This window comes from Pan troglodytes, chromosome 5 (assembly GCF_028858775.2).
Source record: "Pan troglodytes isolate AG18354 chromosome 5, NHGRI_mPanTro3-v2.0_pri, whole genome shotgun sequence".
NCBI lineage: Eukaryota > Metazoa > Chordata > Mammalia > Primates > Hominidae > Pan > Pan troglodytes.
Window position 1 is genome coordinate 113,373,790 of NC_072403.2, and position 27,142 is coordinate 113,400,931.

At 34.6% G+C, this 27,142-nt stretch overlaps 1 protein-coding gene and 1 long non-coding RNA gene across 10 annotated transcripts in view; one reads left to right on the forward strand and one right to left on the reverse strand.

Annotated features, from left to right (window-relative positions):
• The window catches only part of GRIK2 (glutamate ionotropic receptor kainate type subunit 2), a 1,183,302-nt gene that overhangs the window by 550,172 nt on the left and 605,988 nt on the right, over positions 1–27,142 (forward strand). The window contains exon 1 of one of the 9 annotated variants that reach the window (XM_054685485.2): positions 26,233–26,285. The gene's annotated coding sequence lies outside the window, so the exon portion shown is untranslated. 9 annotated transcript variants of the gene reach the window in all.
• LOC134810343 (uncharacterized) lies at positions 12,406–13,756 on the reverse strand. The gene is made up of 2 exons (XR_010158118.1): positions 13,572–13,756; positions 12,406–12,767 (listed from the first exon to the last, which is right to left on the reverse strand). It is a non-coding gene; the product is annotated as an uncharacterized LOC134810343 (long non-coding RNA).

Consider the following 27,142-nt stretch of genomic DNA (forward strand, 5'->3'; position numbering starts at 1 on the left):
TTGTGCAGTTGATCTGGTTAATCAACTAATTCTAAGACTGATCAACTTTGAAGGAAAATCATTTGAGGAAGATTATTATGCCCAGTTGGAAGTAACTGGACTAAGGAACTGAAAGCTGTACATCTTTCTGTCTGTGTGATAGAACCTGCACCCATGCAGTTGTCCAAAAACTATACTTTCTAGTTCTTTTCAGTTAAAAAATAATAATAAAATTGATGAATGGATTCCAACAGAGGGCCCTTCTCTGCCCTAAAACATATTGACACATTTACTCATATTTCTGTTTGAGGGTTTAAAGCAGCTCAAAGTTTGTAACTTCCTGTGTTTGTCTGCGCCCTTCCTCCTAAATACGCAAGGGCCTTTAGGACCAAAAACTCCTCAGCCTCCTTGACAGATTCTACGAGAAAGAAATGCTTTTTTGTTTTTTGTTTTTTTTGTTTACTGAAGATTACAGAAAGGAGAGTGTTAGATGGTCTATCTTCTATCTTGCAGGCCTGAATTTTTTTTTTTTTTCTTTAAGACAGGATCTTATTCTGTCTTGCTGCTCAGGACAGATTGCAGTGTTGCAATCATAGCTCACTGCAGCCTTGATCTTCTGGGCTCAAGTGATCTTCCTGCCTCAAGCTTCCTAGAGCACTGGGATTACAAGCGTGAGCCACTACACCCAGCCCAGGCCTTCAGACTTTTGTGTTCTCGTCCAGCTCAGCTCTTTCCAAAAGCCAGTAACCCCATGCAGGTTGGTCCTCACTGTGAGATTCTTTCTGAGTAGTCTACTCTCTGTCCCTTGTCATCACAGTATTCTTGCTTTTGAGGGAATAGGCCCTACCAGACCAGTCTGAATCTCCTGAAATGTTGGTGAATGAAATTTTGTTCTGATACCACAGTGTAAGTAAACAAACAAACAAACAAACAAAAAGCAGTCATCATTTCCAATTTTTCTAGAAGATCTCAAGTTGTTTTTCATGCATATGGTGAGAGAACAAGTTTTTTGTTTTTCTTTTATCTTAAAACTCTATATGCTTGTGCTACCCAGAACACGGTATTATGCAGTTTAAGAGATTCTTTACATGCTTGGCGCAGTCAAACATCAATAGTTCTACCTTGATAGACTTTCAAGTCTGGAAAAAGCTAAATGAAGTTAGGAGTCTTTATGGCCTCATTTTTTTCTTTTCGACTGTTAGTTTAGGTTCCAGGGGTACGTGTGCAGGGTTTGTTACATGAGTAAACATGTATGGGGTTTGGTGTACAGATAATTTTGTCATCCAGGAATCAGCATAACACCCGATAGGTAGTTTTTCAGTTCTCCCCTTCCTTCAAACTTTTACCCTCAAATAGGCCCTAATGTCTGTTGTTCCCTTCTTTGTGTCCATGTGTGCTCAATGTTTAGCTTCCACTTTATTTTATTTTACTTTGCCAAAGCTACAGAATACAAGAAAGTAGTCTGGGAAACTTCTTATAGTGAAAGGATATGTATACCTGTCTTTTGGGAGATACAAAAAAAAAAGGGGGTGAACAGGGCAGAATTTTTCCAATTCTTGGGAGAGGGAAAACTCCAAGAGATAAGAGTGGGTAGAGGTAATTTTAAAAAGAGAAGAAACGTTGATTGAGATTTGAAGGTTTGCTGGATGGCAGAAAAGGATAGCATGAAACCCCGGCTTTGGCCACAGATGTGTCTGAAAATGTTGTAGGACTGTCTCCTTAGTTCAGCGAAAACCCAGGTTCTTGTCACAGGACCAGGAAAAGATTAGGCTCACAGACACTTTGAAGGGGGGGGGAGGATGGAGTTTGTTGGGAGAAAAGGAAAAAGGAAAAATAACACAGCAAAGTGAGATGGGGTCCTGCTAACAGGCTCTCCACCTCACCTATTGAATCCCAGGTTACCACCCAGGAACAGGAGAGGCCAGGCTCCTTTCCCCCTGCAAACAGCAGGAACTTCCCAAGGTTTCACGCCATCCTGCCAGTGCGCAGGCTGGTTGGAGATTCTCTGGGGAGCCCTTTTTTACTTGGCTGTCTCAGAACCTTAATACTTGCCTGACATGCTGCCAGATTTCTTGAAAGACACGCTGCAAACTTAAGTTTTTTATTTGTTGACATAGGGTTTAGAAGGAAGTATAAAACACAAAGAGTGATGGAGGGGACAGAACAATGGAGAACCACTTTGAACCTAGACATGGAGTTGGCAAACTTTTTCTGTGAAGGACCAGCTAGTAAATATTTACATGATTTCTGTAGCAACTACTCAACCCTACCTGTATAGCATGAAAGTAGCCGTAGCCAATACATAAATGATTGGTCCCTGCTGGGATTCAATGTAACTATTCACAAAAGTAGGGAGTGGGCAGATTTGTCCTGAGGGTGGCAGTTTTTGCTCCGTCTGGACTGTTTTCCCAGATTTCTTTGCATTAGCGTATTTACTACTTCTCCTGTTAGCAAGTCTTGACTGAATCAGCAAATAAATAACATAAGATTCTTTTCCAGTTTTACTCTTTCTTTTCCTATAATGTTTACAATAGAATAGTGCATGAATAATTTTGATTCTACCACTACCTCCATTTGCATCACACTATTTCATTTTTCTTATTATTCTCAGTGTAATAGAATGCATCACAGAATGATCACCTTGAGATTGGCAAGGTGTCACTATTTCTAAAAACTCAAAGTACGAAAGGGGTCTTTAAGGAAAGGCACCTGGGATAAGAGGCACATAGTTACTTAAGGAACAAGGGGAGCTAATAAACATCCTACGTATAGGTAAATAAAGTGAGTAAAGTACAATATTACTTTTACTTTTTAAGAATCAAACAGCTTACTTGAAATAAAATAAAGGGCAAAATGTCTCTAAATGTGGAAAATAAGTATCTCGAAACTAAATAATTTAATTCTAATTTACAAAAAGAAATACCGTGATACAGAAAAGCCCTAAAAATACCTAGTGATTGATAGAAAAAGCAGAATACATTAAACATCAAAATAAATTATGTGGCAGTATTGTGATGATTCATCAGGGCAAACAAGTGGATACAGGTTTCTGAGTTTTAATCAAGGAATTCAATTTTGTTCAACCATATCTTTTGAGACAACAATAAAGCTAAAGTGGGGCAAGTTCATTTCAGATGAGAAAATATTTAAATGAATCATTTAAGAAATGATTAATATTATTATATATCAGTGAAAATTATTTCTGAAACTTTTAGTAGGATACATCTTTTGAATATGTGCATATATTTGGGAGATTCTGAACTGAATCAAGGTAATAGTTTTCCCTTTTCCTTGATTACTTACTCTAGAAATAAGAATACTACCTGAAAACATTTGCCCTATATCTAATGTAATTTGCCATACCTCAATTTTAAATTGTATTTATTCTTTTAAATTTTTTACTTTATTCTTATTTTAAAATTTATTTTATTTTATTTTTTATTTTTTTCAAGATGGGCTCTCACTCTGTCTTCTAGGCTGGAGTGTAATGGCCCAATTATGACTCACTGTAGCCTCTACCTCCTGGGCTCAAGGGGTGTTACCATCTCAGCCTCCCAATTGGCTCAGACTACAGGTATGCACTACCGCGCCCAGCCCAGCTGATTTTCCGTTTTTTGTTTGTTTGTTTGTTTGTTTGTTTGTTTTTGAGACGGGGTCTTGCTCTGTTGCCTAGGTTGGTCTTGAACTCATGCACTCAACTGATCCTCCTCCCTCAGCCTCCCAAAGTGCTGAGATTACAGGCATGTGCCACCACATCCGACTCATCTTAAATTGTATTTATTCTTAAATTATTTTCTTTTTTTCTCAAGGTAGAATTTTTCCTATATGCTGAGATAAAGTCTGAGTGGAAGTTGCTCTTGTATTTATTCATATAGCTATTGCTTTAATACTTTAAAAATATTTTAGATTTATATTAAGTAATATATTCAATTTGGTCAACATGTTTTATCTCTAAGCCTTGGCAATGTAGCAATATGTTTTTTAAAATACTATTTGTAAAATGTATTAAAGTTTCCAAATTAAGAATGAAAACATGGTGTTATAATAGCCTTTGGTGGCTGTTGGCTTCTGGTTTTCTTTTAAAGGTATAATGATTCAAGTTCATAGAATTCCTTCAATTTATATGCAAAGTTCTCCTTAATTGCATTTTCTTATAGGAGTATACTATTTGTTTATTAAGTAAAAATTTTCAATTCAGGAATTGCAATCCTTTCTTATTGAAAATCTGTACTTTTTCAGATTAAGAAAAAAGACTCACATGGTTGATGGTACTAAATGCTTCTTCATTAACTACTCTCTGTCTGCTCACTACTCCTTGCCTCATTACTGAATCATGATCATTTCTCCCCCTTAGATAAAAGCTTCTCTGTTTTATCAGCATATCCCTCTGTTTTCTTATCTTTGCCAGTTCTTTTCTACAGGCCCCTGGGGCCAGTCCACCGCATCTGCTATATATTAATTTCCCCTAATTTGCTGCTGCATGTCTCATTCTATTGGGACCAATCTAATCTTAGATTTAAATTTTTTCTCAGACATTTCTTCTTCCTTCTTATATACCCAGTATGTAACAGCATCCCTGGCATTCCTTTCCTGTTCAGGCTGCTTCTCTATCAATTCCCTGAGAATCCTGGAACTGAGAGGCAGGCTCAGAATACTCCTTGATCTGCACTATCTTACTCTCCTTTTCCTCAATAACTTAAGGACTTGGTTTAGTCTTCCTCAATGGCTTTCTCTTGCCATTGTATTTAGAGACTTAGTACTCATATTGATGACCATTGATGACCCTGCTCTCTCATGGTTTCCACCTCCTAAAAGCTGATGGTGGTTGTCTCTATTAAGCTTCAGCCAATCTGAGCTTCCTATCATTGTGATTACACTCTCATTACTTGAACATATTCCATATCTGAGAACTATAACTCAGCATACTTTCTGTGAACACAACATCTTACTCCAACTTCCATAATGAACTTCTCATTTATCTCCTCCCCCGAGTCCTTCTGTCCTTCTCATATGCCCTCTTACATCTTATTCATTCTGGTTTGCCTGCTTAAATGTTCAGCTTGTACTCCAGGGACAGCCATTTCAAAAGTACATTTGTAACCACTTTAGAATCTATTGTCCCTTTGATCTTCTACCAATTTTCTTTCATCTTTCCATTGCCCTAGTTATTCTCCTGTGTCTTTTGTAATGGGCAAACAAATTCTGTTAACGTGGGCTATGGACCCAAATGAGTGCTGCCTGACTAACTCTATAGCAAATTCTTGCAGTTTTACAGCACTTGGGATCTAGCCACTTTTCCCATCTGTAGTTGACTCATTCACTAATGTGGTCCAGGAATTTTCCTTTCATGGCACACATAGAAACTATTTTTATGCGACTTTTTACCTATGAATGAGGCCAAAATACTTGCCTTGTTTACACTAATGGACATTGCACATACTTAGTGAGATAATGTGTGTTAAAATACAGTTTTACATCTATAAGGCCCTAATATTATAATCATTCCATAGGCACATCTCATGCTTTACCACCTCTGTGTCTTATTCATTCTGATCTCTGCCTGTAATATCCCTCCTCAACTTTTAAGACTTAGCTTAAATACTACTTTCTTCTGTGTTACCTCTATCTACTCAGCACCTGGCCTGTTCCTGTTGGCCTTGGTAATCAGAAATCTTTATTTTTAATAATCCTGACTATATAAGATTCTATGATCCTGGTATCCCAGGTAGTACTTAGTCCACTGCTCTGTATCTAGTTAGGCAGAATAAATTTGTGAGGCACCAAATTAAATTGAATGATAAATTTTGCAAATTTAGAAGTATACTCCTGATAGCAAAGGTTTGAGTGAGTTTATGGGTTATTCACAGGACTTTTATGAATTTTTCATCCTTTTTATCTATGCAGCTCATCAGTTCATTATTATACTTCATTATAAAGAATACACTCCTTATTACGACGATAATAAAATGATATTTTTTGTTACAATGAACAGATTTAAAGTGTCATTGATTCCTCTCCTCTTCAGTGATAGTTTTTTTATACACTAAGTTTTATACACTAAGAACCTTATGGTTTTAGTAGCATAAAATTGTCATCTTGTAAAAGAGCTTGATTACATCAGATAATCAAGCTCTTGCTAGTAAGACATATTTCTGAACAAGCCCTCAGAAAGGAAAATATATTGATAGATCACTTTACCATCACCTGTTTGAAAGAATAACTTCAAACTATTCTTGAATATTGAAAAATATTTTTTCAATATTGCCCTTAAAAATCCTGTACTTTGAAGGATAACTGGATTAAATGCCAAAACAATTTTCAAAACACTCTATACACATGGCTTTGTCGTATTTTTTTTGTGAGAGAATTTATGGAAATACTACCCATGGCTTACTAGAGCCACCTCAATCACCGTTTCTTTTTGCTTTGACTATGACATATTGAGTGTGGAAAATACTTTGTACGTGTATATATAATATATATTTTATATGTGTGTATATATGTTTATATATTTATATATTATATGTTTATATATGTATACATTTTTACATATTTATATATTATATATATTTTATATGTGTGTATATATTATGTTTGTGTATATATATATTACAGTAGCCCTTTACTTTTTTTCTTTTCTCAACACAGCTGAAGGATATAAACATTTACTTTAATAATAATAGCTTTCTAAAGCATTAATATCTCATTGCAGTGGGAAAAGGCCAAGAATCTTAGAAGCAGAATCTTAGAGACTTGGAGGGGAATTGTTGGAAAAAGGTACCTAAGGTTGATAAATATGTCCTCCTAGGAAGTTTTGCCTCTTTCCACAAATTTCCATGGGGAACCTTAAGTTATAAATTTGATTTCTTCTCAGGCATTTGATAGAATCTGACCCAGTAATTCTAAGTCTACATATTTGCCCTTTGGATAACATCGGTTTCAAAAATAGAGAGCTCTATATTTGCTTTCTTCATATATTTGGAACAACAGTTCTCTCAGGAATTTTGATTATAAATAGTATAAATAGATAAATGGGAAGCTGTAATCAGCCAGTTATTGGTTACCTAACATATTAGGATATTTATGAAATATGTAGAAATGTAAGTTTTACTGATTTCTGGAAATATATAGATTTCTATGTATGTCAGGGAACATTAGAAGGAGTGTAGCTCCCATGTAGTTCAGTTCTGACATCTTTACAATATCTCTCACAGATTGATTTTTATTTATGACCATCTTGAACTATTGATGAGACATTATGTACTTCAAAGTCCATTATTTTTTGGGGCAATTCATATTGTTAGAAAATCCTTCCCTAAATCCGTAAATTGACATTTGGCCAAATAGAACTAATGTCAATTTCATGTGAATAGCTGTACTTAAGATTTTTAACTTAAGCCATTCTATAGTGTAGTTACCAGACCTTTTGTCATCCCGTCTCCTTCCCTGATTCTCTTGTCATTGTCCCAATTACAAATGTACTTCTTAGAAGTGAACTCAATCATGTAGCACAGAGTATGAGCATGACCATAACGTGAGCATTACTTTATATGCTATAATTCAGGCTTGAATTAACATGTAGGCAGCCAGATCAAGCATTGGCTTGTTGAATTTTTGATTAATTAGAGGCATCAATCTTTCATAATATGTACTGTTTTAGAGTTAGTCTACCTAACAAAGGATATTTTGTTGTTTTTATGTTTTACATAGGTTTTCCTCAAATTTCTTAACAAGAGTTTGGACAGTGATATCTTTATTTCCAAAATCCATGTATTATACATATGTTAGGATATTTGTCAAATATACTTTTGATTTCAAACATTAAACTGTCCATATATCTGAGCACCAAAATAAGTTGATAAATATATTTTGCAAGTACATTTAAGTCTGAGATCTGAAACAAAGTGTAAGAAGTTATTTATGGGGGAAAAATCTAAATATCACACATATTTAGTCAATCAAATTGTGCAAATTATTTTCCCAAATTTGAACTAACCATAAGTTAGTGGGCAGTAAAGCGATTATAGGGAAATCAGTTCATTTCTCTGGGCCTCAGTTTCTTTATTTATATAATCATATGATTGGACACAAAATTTATATGTTAATGAAATACTTGCAAGATATATTTAGTCATATATATGGAATTCTAACAAAAATGATGTTTCTGGTTGATGAGCCATTTTGAAGCATGAGAATGAAAGGAAAGAAGTGGGTTTTATAGACAGCAACAAAAAGATTGGCAAGAAGTCACAGATATAGCCTGAGAGAAGGGAGCAGACACACTGTGTTTCTTCCAAACACAGAAACACACATCAATTTAAAATACAAGCATTAGAACTAAAGTCCATAGCTTGGACTTTGGGTAGAAGCATATGGCTAGAAAGTCCTTTATAATCTCAAGGAGCTCTAAGTTTTAGAAAAACAATTATCATACAAGAAAGAAGAAGACTAGTTCATTACATTATTGTTCATGGGATATTTGAACACTATTAAAAGATAAAGCAGAGAATATACTGGAAAGAAATACATCCATTACCATTATGTTTAGTTTTCTTATGAGTTTATGAGGAAAATCTTTAAATATTAGTAAAGAAAATTGACAAAACACATGAAGAGAAATAATTCACATATCAAGAAATACAAATTCTCTTAAGGAATAAAAATGGTATTGATTTACCAAAATTTTAACCCCATTTGTAATCAAATAAATGTCAATAACAAAAGTAAAATATTTAACTGCCAAAATATTAACAAGTATCTCTCTCATTTGTAAGAATATAAAGTGATTTTTATCTCTTATTTCATATTATTCTGAATTTTTAATTTTTAAAAACAACTGCATTACTTTATAGCTGAAATCGACACCAAACATAATTTAGCTCCAGGCTTCCTGAAAGCCAGGCCAATGTGAAGCACTCAGCAGTATGTATAATGTAGGCTGGGGCACCTGTAACAAAAGACAGATTAAGAAGGGAAAAACATGCTAATTTATTTAATATAAATTTTACACAACAAGGGAGGCTTTGGAAATGAAAACACAAGGAAACAAGTAAACTTGTGTACTTTCATGCTTAGGTTTGATGAAGAAGTGGATAGTTGTGAATTATGATTGGACAAAGAGAGTATGATCTAATGATAATAAACTGGTGGAATTTAGCAAATTCTGTTTATTCAGATTCTCCTTTGTGTCTCTGTGTCTCCAGAGTATTCTGCATAGTATTCTTTGACACTGTATTTAAAAATCTATATAGCTTGGTGTTGATGGTAGAATACTTTCAATTTGTTTGTTAATCAAATAATACTTTCCAGATATTTCAGATACCTTTAATATTTTGACACACAAAGGGAGAAATGTCTGATGGGGGACTTTGTACGTGATTTTCTTGGAGTGTAGGGACGATTAATTCAAAAAGATAAAGCATTGGGAAAAAGCTGGAAAATGGGAAAATTCTCCGATTTGGAAAAAGCTAAAGAAAATTAGAGAACATCATGACTTGTTCACTCTTTGTTCATTTTTTGTTCTTTATAAATTATTCTAGTAAGTTTATTAATCAATACATTGACTACTTGACTCCAAAATATTACTGAGTCTGTTGAAAGTCATTCTGCAACTCAGGGAAATTATGTAACTGCCCTCAAGGTTACTAGTTCTTAGACTTCTATCATAGATAGCAAGAGAAATCTAGGAAATCATTCACAAATCACATATCACATCCAGATGGCTTGAAATTTTGTAGCTCTAGTAATAATAGATTTAATTAGTAATAATAGATTTAATAATAGAGAGTGACTATAAACAAGACAAGAGCCATCATAGATTTTTTTAAATGAATCCACAGTAAGTTGAGGAGTGAACCTTATTACAATATTGTACTATGTTATTGTAACATTGATCTCTTTGTTACTAAGTTATTGAATCTTTGGAGTTTAAGAAATATGGCAGATTGAAAGTCACTGAACATTCCAGAAATTTGGAAGTCTCAAGACCTCCTCAAGGATGTGATTCTGTACCAGGGACAATTTTAGTATCAGCTTTAGAACTTCTGGTCCAGACCCCAGCTGGCTTAATAGCTGATGTACACCAGAGAACATGTATTTTGCAAGTAACTGGTTCCCTTGAGTGTGGCAGTAACTACTCGGTGTTTCCTGTTGCCTACATAATTTAGTTCATCCTTTTTATCCTGCTATTTAATGTACTTTGATATGGTGTAACAAAAATACCCTTCCAATCCCCCAAAGAAAGAAAATGACATGAAGGAAAAAGAAAAAAGGAATAAAATAGAGAAGCAAAGAAAAGAAGGAAAAAGGTGGGAGAGAGGAAGAAATGGTAGGGGAAGAAACTGAGGGAGTAGAGTAAGAGATTTATTTTTTGTGTGTGTTTAGCTCTGGCAGTTATTACTGGTGTGATATTTGGTGAAACATTAAATATCCCTGGGCTTCAGTTTCCTCAGAGTAAAACTGGAGGATTCTATTTGATAAACTTTAACATAGCTTTCAGGTCTTTTGATTTTGATCCCATGACAATGTTTGAATCTCCTTTCCCGCTCTATTTTTTCATGTGTTCTATACTTCAGCCAGATCCCTTTACTTAACAGTCTCTAAATCATTCTTCGTCCTGTTTAGATTAATCATTGCACAGTCTTCTCAAACTCCTTATCCTGCGGAAATTCTACTTAATCTTTATGTTTGAGCTCAGTCGTCATTCCATAGCCTCCTTGATTTCTGATGTGGACTTAATCTTTATGTTTGAGCTCAATTGTCATTCCGTAGCCTCCTTGATTTCTGATGTGGAAATTAGTTTCTCTTCCCTATGAGATGCTATATAGTACTCCTTGCTTTATATCTCTCTTATAGCTCTTAACATTCTATTATCAATTATTATTTGTATTTAATATCTTTGAAGACAGGGGCCGTATGGTTATCATTCTTATGCCTTTCATAGCTACTAGCAGTCATTTATTATATTAGGCAGTCAATAAATTGGTTGAATAAAACTAGACTAATTATGTGGAATTTCTTTTGAGATATTTGTTTCTGTTGTCTTATGGAAAATTAACCATACAAAAGCCACCGTTCATGAAGACAGCATGGAATGGTAGAAAAAAAGTAAAAGGTAAAATCTGGATTTGCACCCCATTTTTAAATTTAATTATTTTGTGAACCTGAACAAATTACTAACTTTTCTGAGAGCCCATTATTTATCTCTGAGGGGGGGGGTGCCAAATACCTCCCACTTTTGTTTTTTAAGAAAGGTGAAATAATATATTTAATGTGACTGGCCAGAAGATGTGCCTGCCAAAGTCAGTTTCCTTTTCATCACTCTTTTAGTGAAAGTTAGAGACTTTATTTTGTGCTACTTATTTTATATTATTTCACTTTCCTATGGAGACACTTTGGATATCCAACGTTAAGGTATATTCACACCTATTCGAGGGTAAAACAGTATTCACTAGTACTAAAACTAATAGCCAATACTTTCTCCCAATAAATGGCTTTCTTTTCATTATGGCTTTAAATATTTGTATTAACTTAAAATCATGCTATGTATATATTTAATACCTTTCTATTAATCAATTCACAAAACATGGAGGACATGTTTCTTATGAAAGTGACACAAAGGCTAAAATAGTATTTTCAATAACATACATAGAAGCAGAGCATATGGGTATCTAAGAGAAGCATACGGATCTCAATATGTTAAACACTTTCTTCAAGAAACATGGCTATAGTATTGATAATCAGCATAGTATGGTTCCTTGATTTAATTAAAGATTAGAGTCCTTTATGTAGCAATAGTAAAGACCCTAATAACACTTTAAGAATAACTTACCCAGTGGTTCTCAAGGTTGGCTGCATATGAAAATCATGGGGGAACTTTAAAAGATAATAATGCCTGAGGTTTCACCCAAATACATCGCTGTTTAATTGCTCTGTGCTTGCAGTGTATGAAATTTTTGTGGTTTTTTTTTCATTTTTTAAAAAGTTCTCCAGCATGTAGCCAGGCTTGAGAAATATTGCTCTCAAAATACCAAATAAGGCACTGCTTTCAAGTTCCTCCAGAACTGCTTGACACTATGACATTTTATTTTCCTAAAAAGGTGGCAATGATACATACAAAGATATGTTTGCTCAATGCTTAAGTCAGTCTTAGGCATCAAAAATTGAAGTGCCTTCAAGCAAAAACTAAATAATGCAAAGTCTGTTTTTATTGGAGAGCAAGTTAGGGGGATTCTATCTCAATGTGTTTATTGCTTTCTCGTGTTTTAAAAAAACCCCAACAAGGACAGTATTACATTTCTAAAGTACACCAAAATGGGTTAAGGGAGTAGTGAAGCATTGAGAATACTATCTGAATGTTGTCCATAGAAATATTCCACCATTTAATAGTCTCAGTCTCTACAAGTAATCAAAATTCAAACCATGTGATTAATGGCAATACAATAAAATGGCAGTTTTATTTTTTCAGTAACTTTGCATCTTTCAGTTACTATAAAAATGCAGTTTTCTGTAGCATGATAGTTCTAAAAAAATCCTTTCTGCTAAGGATATTGCTTGTAAAAATGATGTACTGACTCTCTACATATTAAAGTTTTCAAAATGGAATTCCCTCCCTACATTTCAGTGATCTTCAGTAGATAATGTTATTATTCAACTGTATCCTGCTATTAAGATCAGAATAAGAAATAGCAGCTTCAGATTTCCCATCCTTTTTTTTTGTTTCTGTTCCGTTCCCAGTAGTTTCTTTTTTTCATTCATCTTCAGATTTATCCATTCCTGGCAATTTCAAGCTAGAGGAAACAAATCAAGAAAAAAATTAATTGACTTTATTTGCTTTAATGCTGCCAGCCTATATTATCTGCTTTCTTAAATGAGTTTGGAATTGCCAGCTTTGAGGGTATTACACTACATTTTGGGTTGCTGCCAGCATATCCTGAACAAATATATTTATATCAAAGCTAAGCTGCTTAAATATTCATGTTATGCTCTTATTACGGTTTAGAGAAATGTGAAACCATTTAAGATTTGCAAACGTGTTACATGGCCAAAAAATGTGCTTGAACTGTCAGAAATATACTTTAAATTGATAGTGCTAACCTAGTTTAATAAGGAAAAGTTTCCACCGTCTTATTAGTAGTGATACATTTAAATTCTTAACTTTTTTGTGATTTTTCAGTCACTAGGGCAATATGAATGTAACCTTTTCTTGAAATGTCAATTGGAAATGACCCCCAGGATGTAATGTTATGAAGTATGTAGACTATCAGATTTCATGTGCTTTATGTCTGTACCTTGATTTTGTAAGCACCCTTTTATCACATATACAATATATTTTGTTATATTATTTTTAACGCCTACTTCATTGGCATGTTTCTTCAAAATGTAGAATTGCTAAATTTTATATAAAACATGCTCTTAATTTCCAGTGACAGACTTTGAGGATTCCCAATTGTTTGAACAAAGCATAAGATATAAAAAAGGGAATAACCCAGAAAAGCCCAACACCAATAACCATTACACGAAACAAAGGAAGTAAAAAAGGAGAAGCTGAATTCACACCCTTTGAAGAAGGGGGACAATCGAGTTATTCCTACCGTAGACTGAAGGAAGAAGGCCGATTTTCCTGTTGCCTCCTCTCTTTCCTGTTTTCTTTTTCTTCCTCCTTAGTTTTCTTTGATTGGTATCATCATCAACTGACCATTTGGAGCATCTGATTTTGTATAAAACAAGTTTGTTCTTTTTACTTTCCGTCAAGACAAAGAAACTATTCAGAATGTTTAAATTCCAGAATTCCAAAAGCTCTTTGTTTATAATCATAGATTCTAGTGATACTAGAATGATCTGTGATTTATGGCATGGAGCATTTTCAAAGCAGTCTGAGCAATTCAATATAAATTTATGAGATACCAGTGAGAATTGCCACTGTTTCACTCCTGCCCCTCCCATGAGTATAGACAAACATGCTAGACCTTCCCATCAGGGGAAGAACCCATTAAGCCAGTTCAGCGGTCTCAAGTCACAGGTGCTGTTTTATGCCCTTCAGTTAAATGCTCAGATTTCAACATAGGAGATTAACTGGTTATAGCAATAGGTCCAGCCATGAGACTGCTTGTCCTATACTGAGATTTTTTTTTATTTCTAAAACTAAACCTTTGGTCAGTCCAAACCATTAGCTTTTACTGAATTCTGCTCTATATGTTGTAGTGTTTGAGAAAAGTTCCAATAGCTTTCTCTGTGGGAAACCATAAAGTTGTTTTTTGCTTCAGTGAGGCATAAATCTTACTGGGGAGAGCCTGCGAGGATTACATGAGCATTGGTTTCAGTGCTCTGCTAAGAAAAGGAACTTAAGCTTATTGGTATAAGCCTGGTAGATTTTCAAGATTTTCAGACATTTTCCATGAACATTTACAAAATTCACATACCCAAGTATTCACAAATTTTGTATGCAGCAATGTATTACCTTTAACAGTGTTGTTTCTTTAATGTTTTAAAAAACATAATCCTGAATTTTAACAGCAGTTTGAAATAATTTTTAAGACTCAATAATTTATAAAATCTCCTACATTTTACCTACTGGATTTGGTTATAACAGGACGAAAACTATTATTTTGGGGAGTCTGTATGTATAGGGGTAGTGGGTCATGGGGATTAGTGGGGCATGGCAGGCTGAGGCAGGGAAAGGAAACTGACTTTCTGGCTAAGTGGACTAATTTGTTTTTGCTACAGCATTTTGTGCATCTAAAAGAGAAGAAATTAAAAGTGGGTAATGTGTTTTGAAATGTTGGTTCTATTTTTTTCTTATGAGTTTAGCAATATGTTGTATATTGAGTCTCCTCTCTCCAAGCAAAATGCCATAATTCAAAACAATGCTTCTTAAGTGACTAGAGTGGGAAGAGGGAAAAATTCTTCTAAGGATATTGGGATTGGGAGTGGGATGATAACCTTTTTAAACTTATTTTCTAGTTTCCTCAGTTCTTTGCTGAATTGTTCCTATCACCCTGCTTCTAGAATGCCATGGAGCAGGCTACATTATTACTAGTGTTATAGGAGCCATGCCTTAAAATCATTAGACCTAGGTTAGAAATATACTTCCCAAGTTAATTTAAAAAAAATGTGACTGTTTCGGGGAGTCCTTATAAATTGAGTGTCCAGTAATTTTTCCGTATTTTTATTTAGTGGTACATTTACTTGGGTAATATAGGTAGATAACGGTTTGATTTGGGAAGCATCATATGAACATGACATAAAACCAAATTAATGTTGAGTCTCTATTTAAATATGTTACAGATTTAGTAATCAGGTTTAGTAGGAGAGAAAATAACAGTATTTATGACTCAGTGAGATAACTTGTTTTATGGCTGAATGGGATCTGATCGTACTATAGTATCTCCGATGGTAGATGTCATCAGAACCAGAATTACATTTCCATAAGCACAAGTTCTGCTTAATATATAATTGAATTAAACAGCTAGTAGTTTTTCCAGAATTGAGAGGTAAAAACTCAAAAAGCTAACATGGCATGTTTGATTCATGAACTTGATCTGGAACACAAAAAGCTTCTAATAATGGGCAAGTCTTGTGGGTCCTGGTTACCTTTAAGTTGTTGGACATTAGCAGGAATTGGGACAGATTTTTTTTTTTTTTTTAAAAAGAGAAGGATGCTGAAAGGCATATGTGCATGTAAGAAAACTCTAATGGAAAACTTCACTAACATTATAATTTTGGTGACATATGGCCCTGAAATAATAAGAAAAAATATTATGAAGTCCTAGGACCCAGAAATTAGGTCTGAAATGCTTAAGTGAAATCCAGAATTAGGTACTCACACATTTTCAATTTGAGGAGGAATATTTTCCTTGGGATGATTTACATTCAATGTTGCTTGGCTGAATATTGTTTATCTAGGAAGCTACTTGGTGGTAGGGAGTGAGGAGAGGAGGGCCATGGTGTCCACTAGTGAGAGTTGTCCTGAAAATCAAATTCTGAAAAGGAGAGTAGTAATTTAGTAAAACAACCAGTAATTATCTGAAATAAACATTTTCTATATCCATTGTACCTACAAAATAATACATGGCACATAAGTAAATGCTCAAAAAGTTTTGTTGAAAGAATTAAAATAACATTATTCAACTGAACTTCAAATGTGTATTTGGTATATGTGCAGGTATGCTTTTGTGTGTGAATACAAGCTTAATTTGGAAAAAAACAACCATAGAGTTTAAAAAAGAATGTAAGCTATGTTCTTTAGTTCCTATTTTATACATCTTGGATTATTGCATTAAGACTTTTCGTTTTTAGCTGTGTGCATTTTTATCTAAATATTAAGAGTTTTAAATCTTTTCAGACTTATTTTAGTTAGGCAAGAAAAAATATGATTTTCCTAGATAGAGTCATATCAAGACAAGCAATACTAGAGGACAAATCTAGAGTACAGATAATTATTTCTGGATTCTTTGGGAGGATGCCTAAACAGAGTGAAGTTAGTTACTCAACTTAAGTACGCCATAGCAAAAAGTCTTATTTTGTTTAGTTGAATCATTGGATTGATTCCTAAACAATTCTAAAAGGAACACCATGGCCTTTTGCATATATGCTTATGCTTAGGCAAAGCTATGACTATAAGTAAAAATGACATGCTTGTTAGGCTGCAGATATGTAACTGTCAGTAATCAAGCCATTGCATAGGAATTTATGAACAAATTCAGTGTGTCTGTTTTTCCCTGTGTACATAATTTTAATATCAACATCAATATTATAAACTAGGTAATTGTAAGAGGGTATAGTAAACTTGGTGAGGAATAAGCATATGTTGATAAATTTGCACCTCTCTTGAGGTCACTTATTGATTACAAAGCTTGTTATCTTTCATGTGCATTTAGTGGTGTAATTGCTTTTGAAAATTATGGCAGGATGATACCAAATGCAAATTAATAGTATGGCACTTGACACACCTGAGATTTCAGCAATTTTTTTTCACATCCGTATGTAATCTTTATTGGCCAAGATAGTCTATCCACATTTTGTTCTGATGGAATATTTAATTTTTTTCATGGCTAAACCTGCTTTAATTAACATTTTGACTTTTTCACTTCTAAAAATAAATGTTCATTTTTGCTCTCTAAATATAATCTATAGCCTATTGAAATTATACTTATTTGCTAAAAGCTGTAGTGGGTCCTTTCATCTTCTTTTATTGAATTTAGGATTTTAACTACATTAAAATTTACAGTTTTGGTGCTTCACAGTTTACTTCTTTGAATTTTCTTTCAAACAAAGTTGACCTGGAATTAGAAATTACAAGTAGCCATGCTTGATTAAACAGTCACTCCCTAGATGCCACAGAATCCTGTGGCTACTACTCTGAAAGCAAAGGTAAGGATCATTCAATGTGTCAGGAAAATATTTTACAGTAGATTTAAAACCATTAAATCTTTCCATAATAATTTTATTTAAAATGATAAAATATTATATTTAGACTTGGAAAGTAAATTACTTTAAAAAGCAGAAAGCAAAAGCACTTAAGCCATCATTTTTAAAGACTTGTTGAAAAATAAGTATTCTCATGAAAACACACTGTGCATATTTGAAAAATATTATGAGATAGATTTGTGTTCTGTAAGTAGTAGATAGTTTATTATTGCTATGATGCTGGATTAAAATATTTTTGTTGCATATTATATATATTTTTTCCTTCTGAGAGGGGATCTTTTTTTTTAAAGGACGTTTCCAGAAAAATCCTCACATTAAAAAAGTATTATCCATATTATTATTTTAAGAATTTTATGCAACTGACTTATTTCATCACAATATGTTTGTAAAAAGCCATGAACCAATCTCTTTTTGACCAGTTTGTTAGATATTTCTTTGACGGGAATACACATTCTTTTAATTTAGTGCTCCAAATATTTTTCAAATTTTGGTATACAGAAAATAATCAGATTCCCATGGCCCGCTTAGATAAACTGAAGGAGTCTGGCTGCTGGCCCAGGGCTGGGGCTGTCCCAGCCTCCTGCAGTGCAGCCTCCAATGGTGCACTGATTAAGAGGCTTTGATGTAACTGACACTCACTGACTCAGTCTGTGTTCTAGGCACTGCAGATACAAAACTCCATCTGGGGTCAGGATCTTTTCCATATTATCTGCCTGGCACAAAAGAGTGCTGGCAAACCCAGTCCACCTCTGCTAGACAATCGTATCTGGTACTAGGACGGCAGCCTCTTCAGCAAGAAGGGGGTACATTGGCCAATTCCTATGAATTGGGCTCCTCGTGAATAACTCATTTATCCACATGGAGTATGTATTACCATGTCAAATTTTTCTCAAAACCTAGGACCTCTCATTTCATGAGGCCAAAGATTTCTTGATTTTAAACTGACTTTTAATCCATGAGAATATGGCTCGTATTAATTTAAAAAGTAAAAGTGTTCAAACTGTGATTGAATCTTTTTTGTGATTATGACCGCAAATTTCTGTGACTTCAATATTTTCAGAAACCACAAAAATTTGATGCATCCAAATTTTTGTTTTGAAAAAAGTTGGAGTAATAATGGGGGGAAAATTCTCTGCTGCTTTCTGCTTCTGTGTTATTCAGGCGCTAAAGCTAAAGTCCCCAGAACACCATTTTTTTTTAAATGTGGTTTTCTTGACCAGAAGCAGAAAGTGTCAGCTCACATGTAATGAAAACTATCCATGTGTGATTTCTAGCCTAATTTGGCAGATTCCAAAGGTCCTTTGAAAGGCAGCTGACATTTCTGATGATTACCTAAATTGAATTGAACCTTTGAATGTTGTCATTTTAAAACGTTAGACTCAGTCCAAAGACAAAAAAGAGTAATAGCCATATATTACAATTTCTGATGTGAAGAAACCATTTAGTCTTCCATTTATAAGGCACAAATATATTTGCCATGCATCTTAAGGAAATCCATCATAATATACTCTTACTGAGATTGCTTTCCCAGTCTTTGTTAGCATATTCACAGTATAGTTCTAGTCATAGACAGAAGCTACGCATTTTTTTTAGAAGGTACAGCTTACTTGGAAATGGTAGTGGTGATTCTTCCTAAAGGTTGACCTTAACTGTGCAAACAAACTAACAAATAAATGAACAAAGAAAAAAACCCCTCAACTTTATAGGAAGTTCTAGGTTAACATTTTTTCAACAATATTGGACCATTCATGGTGGCTAATGAATGAGTACCAAAATATAAAGGCTCACTCTAGAGTGTCCTCATGCATACCTCATTTTATTGTACTCTGCTCTGGACCATAGAAATTACACATGTCTTGCTTTTTTTTTTTTTAGACAGAGTTCGACTCTTGTTGCCCAGGCTGGAGTGCAATGGCACTCTGCCTCCTGGGTTCAAGCGATTCTCCTGCCTCAGCTTCTCAAGTAGCTGGGATTACAGGCGCCCACCACCACGCCCAGCTAATTTTTTGTATTTTCAGTAGAGACAGGGTTTCACCACTTTGGTCAGGCTGGTCTCGAACTTCCAATCTTAGGTGGTCTGCCCACCTCGGCCTCTCGATGTGCTGGGATTATAGGCATGAGCCACTGTGCCCGGCCGCACATCTGTTGCTCTTATCCACAACTTCCAAATTCTGCCTCTGCTTCTCCTGTTACTCCCTTTTTTCTCTCCCCAGTGTCTAGTTGTGCCACGACAGTGTCAAAGCCACAGTTGAGTATCACCTCCCTTGTGAAACCTTTTCTGGCTTTTCTCCAGCTTTTCACTCCTCAAATCTCTCAAGCAGTGTGTCATTGTATTTTCTCTGGGGCCATTTAGGTCTGTTTACACAAGGACAAATGTTCAAAGGAGAAAAAGTATCCCTCTAGAGTAACTTTTATAAATCTAAGAGTCAGTGTACCACATTCTGATAAAATTATATAGATACTAGGTGTTATTTCTGAATTGGGAAGTTTGTTTCTTCTTAAATAGATGAGTAGGCCTTAAAATAAACTTGTATTGGTAATGTAACACAAGTTGAAAATCTAATTTGTGGCCACATGCATTCTTATCATTAACAGGAACTGTTGCAAATTGGCTAGAATAGTCCTTTGCAGTTTGGATTACTTTTCTATTATAGTAAGAGTGATACAGCACATTAACACTTTGGCTTATTTCGAATAGATAGATATTTGCAACCTCATCCTGGAGAAATTTGCATTCAATCTTTGAACAGTAGGGGGTTATCTCCATATAGAGAATCTTCAATTTTCACTATGCATTTCCTTAATTTTCTCTGGAAGGACACCTGCAAGAATTAAACATGGGCTCTCTAACATCAAATTTTGTGTCCTTAGAAGCCTGAGGGAAAGCAGAGGACATTCACAATCAGTCATTTTTTTCTTTGATGAAAAGTCATCTGTCTTTTACATTTTGGTTTAATAACAAATTGACTCCTTATAATGAAATTTATGTAGGTGGTCATTTTGTGATGAAAGTTAGAGGTAAAATATAAGTATTTTAACAGCATACTTTTAGTATCAATGTGTCTGTTATTATCGTAGACATCACCAATTAGAAAGGAAGATAACAGGATGATACACTGTGGAGATAAAGCGATAATTCTTTTAATATTCTTTAATTAAAACAGAAGAGTCAACTAATTTCCTAGTTGCTAAATACTGGAGATGAAACCACGTGGACATTTACAAATGTTGCTTCTGGGTGCACATGTTAGTTTTCTTTTGCTGATATAACAATTACTGGAACTTAATGGTTTAAAACAACACAAATTTATCTTGCTGTTCTGTAGGTCAGAAGTTGGGTGCAGGTCTCACAGGGGTAAAATTAAGGTATAATCAGGACTGCATTCCTTTGAGAGACTCTTGGGGAGATAATGTTTTCTGCTTATTCTAGTTGTTAGTGGCATTCTGTTCATCGTGGTTGTAGTATTGATATCCTAGTTACTTGTTGTTTGCAGCTAAAGGTTGTTCCAAGGTTCTAGATGCCACCACATTCCTTACCTTATGGCCCACTTCCCCTATCTTCAAAACCAATAGTGGCCAGTCTAGTTCTCGCATTGCATTTCTCTGATTCAGCCAGGAAAAGTTCTTCACTCTTAAGGATTCATTTGATTAGATGGAACTGTCCAGATAATCCATGATGGTTTCCACATTTTCAGGCTTAACTCTTGATCACATCTACAATATTCCTTTTATTATGTAAGGTAACATATTCACAGGTTCCAGGGATTAAGACGTGAACATATTTGGGAGGCCATTTTTCTGCCTACCCCAGGCTGAAAAAACTGAGTTTAATAGCTCTCCATTACCAGCACTCATTAGGGATTTTCAGGAAAATATCAGTTGGGTTAAATTGGGATAAAGAAAAGAACTGAGAAAAACTTTGTTTTATACATCCTAAAGCCCAATTCTTGCCACTTCTAATAGTTATTCTACAAAACCAGCATGTTGGAGTGTTATATTCCCTGACATTCCTAGCTATTCTTAAGACATACGAAGCTGAGAATTGATTCACAAGGCTGCCTGGTTTTCAATCTCAGTTCTGATTTACCTAGTTTCGGATACTTTAATGTGATCTTGGGGAATTTATGTAACCTATCTGTGCTTAATTTTGCTCAAGTGAAATAGAGACACTAATATACCTCTTTCAGGGTGTTAAATGTTAATATGTTAATGTGTTGTTTGGTTAGAATTATTAGGGCCTAACACTGTATAAGAGTTATATATGATTATGGTAGAACCTTACATTGCTACTGACTGCGCCGGTGTCCCTCAATACATATTTTTCTGATATAGCAATGTGCTCCATCTGAACGTAGACCCAAGCAGTTTTTAAAAATTGATGACCGACCATGGGGAGTGTTATAAGAAATGGTTATTTTAAAGTTGACAGCATATTTTCTGTTTCTCAGGAGAAGGTTGAATTCACTTAACAGGGCAGAATGTCCCTTTGGTTTTGGAGAAAATGTCACTGAGCTTTTTCTTTCAGCAAAAATAGAGTCAAGATACCACTCTAAAAAAAACCAGGAAGATCTTGGGGGACACAATTTCTCGTTTTATAGTATAAAATGTTATTTTTCTTAAAAAAATTATAGGTACAAGGACATCTTAAAAATTAGATTTCCTATTAGTATCATTACACACACTGATCTGCTTTTATCTGTGCTCCTGGGAGTTAAAGTCAGGCCTGTGCCTGTGTTTGTAGCAAATTTTTAGAGAATGTAGCCCAAGTAAACTGAGAATGAAGAAATGAGAGATGGTGTGCAGAAAAGCAGGGCTGCTGTCCAAGGGAACTGGTAACATTCAGCCCTGATTGCTCATCCCACATGAGATAAACAGATAAACATCCCACATGGAATCCTGAAACTGGGTTGAGGGTGGGGTTTAGTGAAAGGAGGGAATGGATTTAGATGACTGCTGAGTAGGTCTGCTAGGAAAGAATACGTCCATCAAATTGGAACATCCGAGTTATGCTGAGAAAAATCTTTCTTATGTAAGGAAGAGATATAATGTTGAAGATTCTTGTGTTTAAAAAGCCTATATATATTTTTATTGATGCATTAAAACACCATAAATCAATGGTTAGCCAACTTAAAGATTTCAGACACTTATCTTTTTGACAAATCATCTATCAAAGTGTTTTGCTTGAAATTTGAATTAAGTGGAGCAATATGACAAATTATTTTAAACAATATTCTGCTAACATTATATAATAGCATAGAGACATTTTACAGGCAGTGTTTTAGAGACAGTATCCATAGTCTGCAAGACACACAAAATGTATGAGTTAAAAAAAGAAACTGTAGTCTATACCTAAATATCTTTGAATAATATTTGTTTAGCACAATATTACTTAATAAATGCCTTATGATTGCAATGGTTGTTATTATTTCTTTAGAGAAATCTATGGTGAAAAAAGTAATTTTGGTTTTCTAATCAAGAGAGTTATTGACTGTCTTGATGCTAGACATAATGGTTGGAATGAAAGGAACTGAAATAGGAAGAATATAAATTGTATTTTTATTCCAATGTGTATTTTATTAACACATTGCTTGTCTTTACATCAAACTAGATAACTCAGTTGGATTGTGGCAACATACTGCCTGGTCTTTTGGGGAAGTTCTTAAAATCAATTTTAATAAAACGATTTAAAATGCCATAATTCTTTCTCAGTAAACCACTTTATGTACACCTGTTTCCTGGCAGACACCTCCAAGACGTTGCCTCTATCCAAGGATGACTCCAGGGCTCTAATATCTATCACACAGGTAGAATCAGATCATTGACACAAGGCAAAGAGACTCCAACATGCATGGAAAGTAGTATTTCCCAAGATCAATTTTGAGGAGCACTAGTGAACATCGTATTGGTAATTAAAAAAAAAAAATTTCACTTTGTGTGATGGTTAATACTGAGTGTCAACTTGATTGGATTAAAGGATGCAAAGTATTGTTCCTGGGTATGTCTGCGAGGGTGGATTATAATATATTATAGATTTTTCCTTACTGCAAGAATTCCCTGGTCCTTCAATGCATAGTGTGACTAGTAAATCTCCAAAAGAAAAAATATATAAGATACATAACCTTTCCTTGAATTACTTGATTACAATACCCTCTATTTTTGCTGCATATTGTTTTTATTACTTGAAACTCACTTACATGAAGTGTGTATGAATAAGAATAACCAAAGAGCACATGTGGAACAGAGCAGCAGCACAGGTTTCGAAGCTAGCAATCAAGGCAACTAGCAAAATGCAGAATATCTGGAAGATTAGATATCCTACACAAGCTCAGCCTAAGGAGAGGGTCCATGGCTTTGGCAATGATAGCATTCAGTTAGTGATGTACAGCAGAGGTGCATGAAGCAGGTTGAAGAAAATATGATTAATAAAACCACTTTCTACTTCATATTTTAGGCATTTTTTATAGTCCCTCCTGAGCAGGAGCCAATTGCAGTGGAGGACGCATAAACTTTGCCTGTCATTATAAGTCACTGCATTGTGCTTCATTATAATTTTTACCTTTTCTTTTTCTTTTTTTTTTTTCTTTCTTTTTTTTTTTTTTTTGAGACGGAGTCTCACTCTGTCGCCAGGCTGGAGTGCAGTGGCACCATCTCGGCTCGCTGCAAGCTCCGCCTCTCGGGTTCACGCCATTCTCCCGCCTCAGCCTCCCGAATAGCTGGGACTACAGGCACCCGCCACCATGCGTGGCTAATTTTGTTTTTGTATTTTTAGCAGAGACAGGGTTTCACCGTGTTAGCCAGGATGGCCTCAATCTCCTGACCTCGTGATCTGCCCGCCTCAGCCTCCCAAAGTGCTGGGAATACAGGCGTGAGCCACCGTGCCCAGCCCCAAACATTCTTATAAAAAAGACTTTGTGGTGGATTTTTCGAGGAAGAACAGCATAGGCCTTTTAAAGGGCTTATACCTGGCAGAGACTAAGTATATGGGGGAATTGAATTAGATTAATATTCTTTCTAAGTCAATCTTGATAACAGGACTCCTGAGCTCTTCCTTCACTATTTTATCATCTGCACCACTCCCTTTAATAGTTCCAAAAAATGCAATATGGCTAACAGGATAATATCCGAAAGCGAAGGATCTTGACTTTCCTTGGATAATTTTTTTTGCCTGCTGAATCTTAATTTTTATTTATTTTTAATTTATACACATAACGGGTACAAGTATAGTTGTATTACATGAATATATCATGTAGGAGTGAAGTCTGAGCTTTTAGTCTAACCATCACCCAAATAATGTACATTGTACCCATTAAGTAATTTCTCATCTCTTCCCCCTCAAACCTTCCCATCCTTCCAAGTCTCCAATTTCTATTATTCCACACTTGATGTCCATGTATATACATCATTTAGCTCCCAGTTACAAGTGAGAACGTGGTATTTCACCTTCTGTTTCTGAGTTTTTTCACTGGAGATAATGGCCTCCAGTCCCATCCATGTTGCTGCAAAAAACATGTTTTCATTTTTTTAAATGACTGAATAGTATTCTGTTGTATGTATGTTCCACTTTCTTAATCCAATCACCCATGATAGACATTTAGGTTAATTCCATATCTTTGTTATTGTGGAGAACTTATTATAGAAGTATGTTTTTAGACCTCAGATTTAGAGAGTCTCACCCAGTAGATCTGCGGTGAAATCCAGGGCTCTCCATTCTTGTTGAGCTGCCTAGATGATCTGAAGTTAAAAGGCCCAGGTACCACACTGACAAGACTCTCCTAAAACCTTTGCAGTTGCAAAAATATTACTCTTCTAGCTGAGACACATCAAGCGGGACACCGATGTTATTTATTTAAATCAAGGCAATCCACATATAATGAGATTTCAGTCAGGTCAAGTATTTAGCAGGATTTCTGAGAAAGAAAATTATCTTTAATTTGGAGAATAAGATTAAGTTAATTCAAGTCTTATGGGGGTTGAGTGCTGTTTTGACTAGAGGGAGGCAATGTCTAAAAGCATGAGGTAAGATTGTCTTCCCACATGAGCTGAAAAACAAGAACAAGAACAACAATAAATCAAAGACAGTTTTATTTAAGTCTTGGCCTCCAGTCAATGTTGTCATTGACACTCTAGGCTGATATGGTTCACACTTATTCACTTGTTTCCAAAATATTTCCTTCTGTCATTGCCAGTGTTGTGGCAACGTCAAAGTGTTTCTTTCTGGGTCATGGTCTCTTCACCTTGAAACTCCTTAAACTTCATTCTTCCACTGAAACTAAAATTATGTGTTAATTTAATTTTATTCACCTCCAAGAAGCACAGTTACAGTTTATGAATGCATGAGATTTGATATAATATTCATTAATATAATTCTATTTTATTTTTTATTATATATAAATAAAAAGCTAACATGTAATTTGTGACATTTTCATAACTTGATTAATATTGTTATATTACTATTGTCAGGAACATTTCAATGAGCTGAACAGCCTTACGAATGACCAATACTCAATAGGAGATTCCTTGTAGCATATATTTACTTCACAATTAGTAGTCAGTTGCTATGTAAATAAAACTATTTTTGCATTAGTGAAAACATATTTGTTAGCTACTTTGAAATATTAACAACAAAGCTGGCACTCTTTAAAAGGCTGCTTTTTTCTAAAAAAAAAAAAGCTTTTTCTGTGTTCACATTTGTCATGTAGCATATATCGTCTTTCATTCATTCTTTTTTCAGGATATAAATAACTTTCTCCAGATGTCAACCTTTATGGAGAGGAAAAGAGGCATCAGCAATTTCAGGCAACCACAAAAGCTCTGATGTATTTTGAAGGAGTTTGTGTGCTTTCAAGAGTTTTAGCAGGAAACTCCTGCAGATGATGAAGGTAGAAATCTAGAAATGTTTGTTGTTGTCTATATAAAGTATGGAATTATAAACATTTACTTTGTGACTGATGAGACTTAAAGGATGGATGAATTTTAAAGGTGTTCATTTATTGCTTTTAAATAACTTGTAAAAATAATTTTCTTTCTTCTGAGATTTGATCTAAGCACCCGCTAATATACATGATAGTAGCTGTCTTAGATGACACAAGAAAATGAAATGTCTATTCATTCATTTTTGGTTTGGCCAATCTCATACCACAAGACATATTTTATACCCTTTTCCAGCAACAGAAGTATGTTTTTATTGTATAATTTAAAGCCATTTTCTTTGTAAAATTTTAAACCAGTTGGAAATTTGTTGAAATTGAATAATTTCTGGACCAGAGAAAGCACTATGAATGGGGACTACATATAAATAATTTAAAAGTGAATAAGAGAAAAAGCCAAGAATTCATTTGCATTTTTGAATAAAGCCAAACTTTCATTTAATTATACAGTAGTAGGCTTTAAAACATATATTTTTAGTCAAGTCTCTAAAACTGCCAGATGCTAAAGTAACATGGATAAGCCAATTAGGAATTGTTTCATTAATATAATCAGAGATTTTATAAAAGATACAAAGCTTTCAAGGTTTGGATCTGAGACAAAGTTTCCAGAGCCTCTATGTAGCCTGGTAAAAATGCACAATGATTCAAATGCAAGCTTAAGGTAAGCTAAAGTCTTTCATTCTTATTTTTAATAGCAAACCCAGAGCTCGACCTTCCATTATTCAATATTGCTGTTACTACTACAGTGGGAAGAAAAGAGGGCAAAAATTTGTGTTAGAACACTTACAGGGAAATATTTTTTACACTCC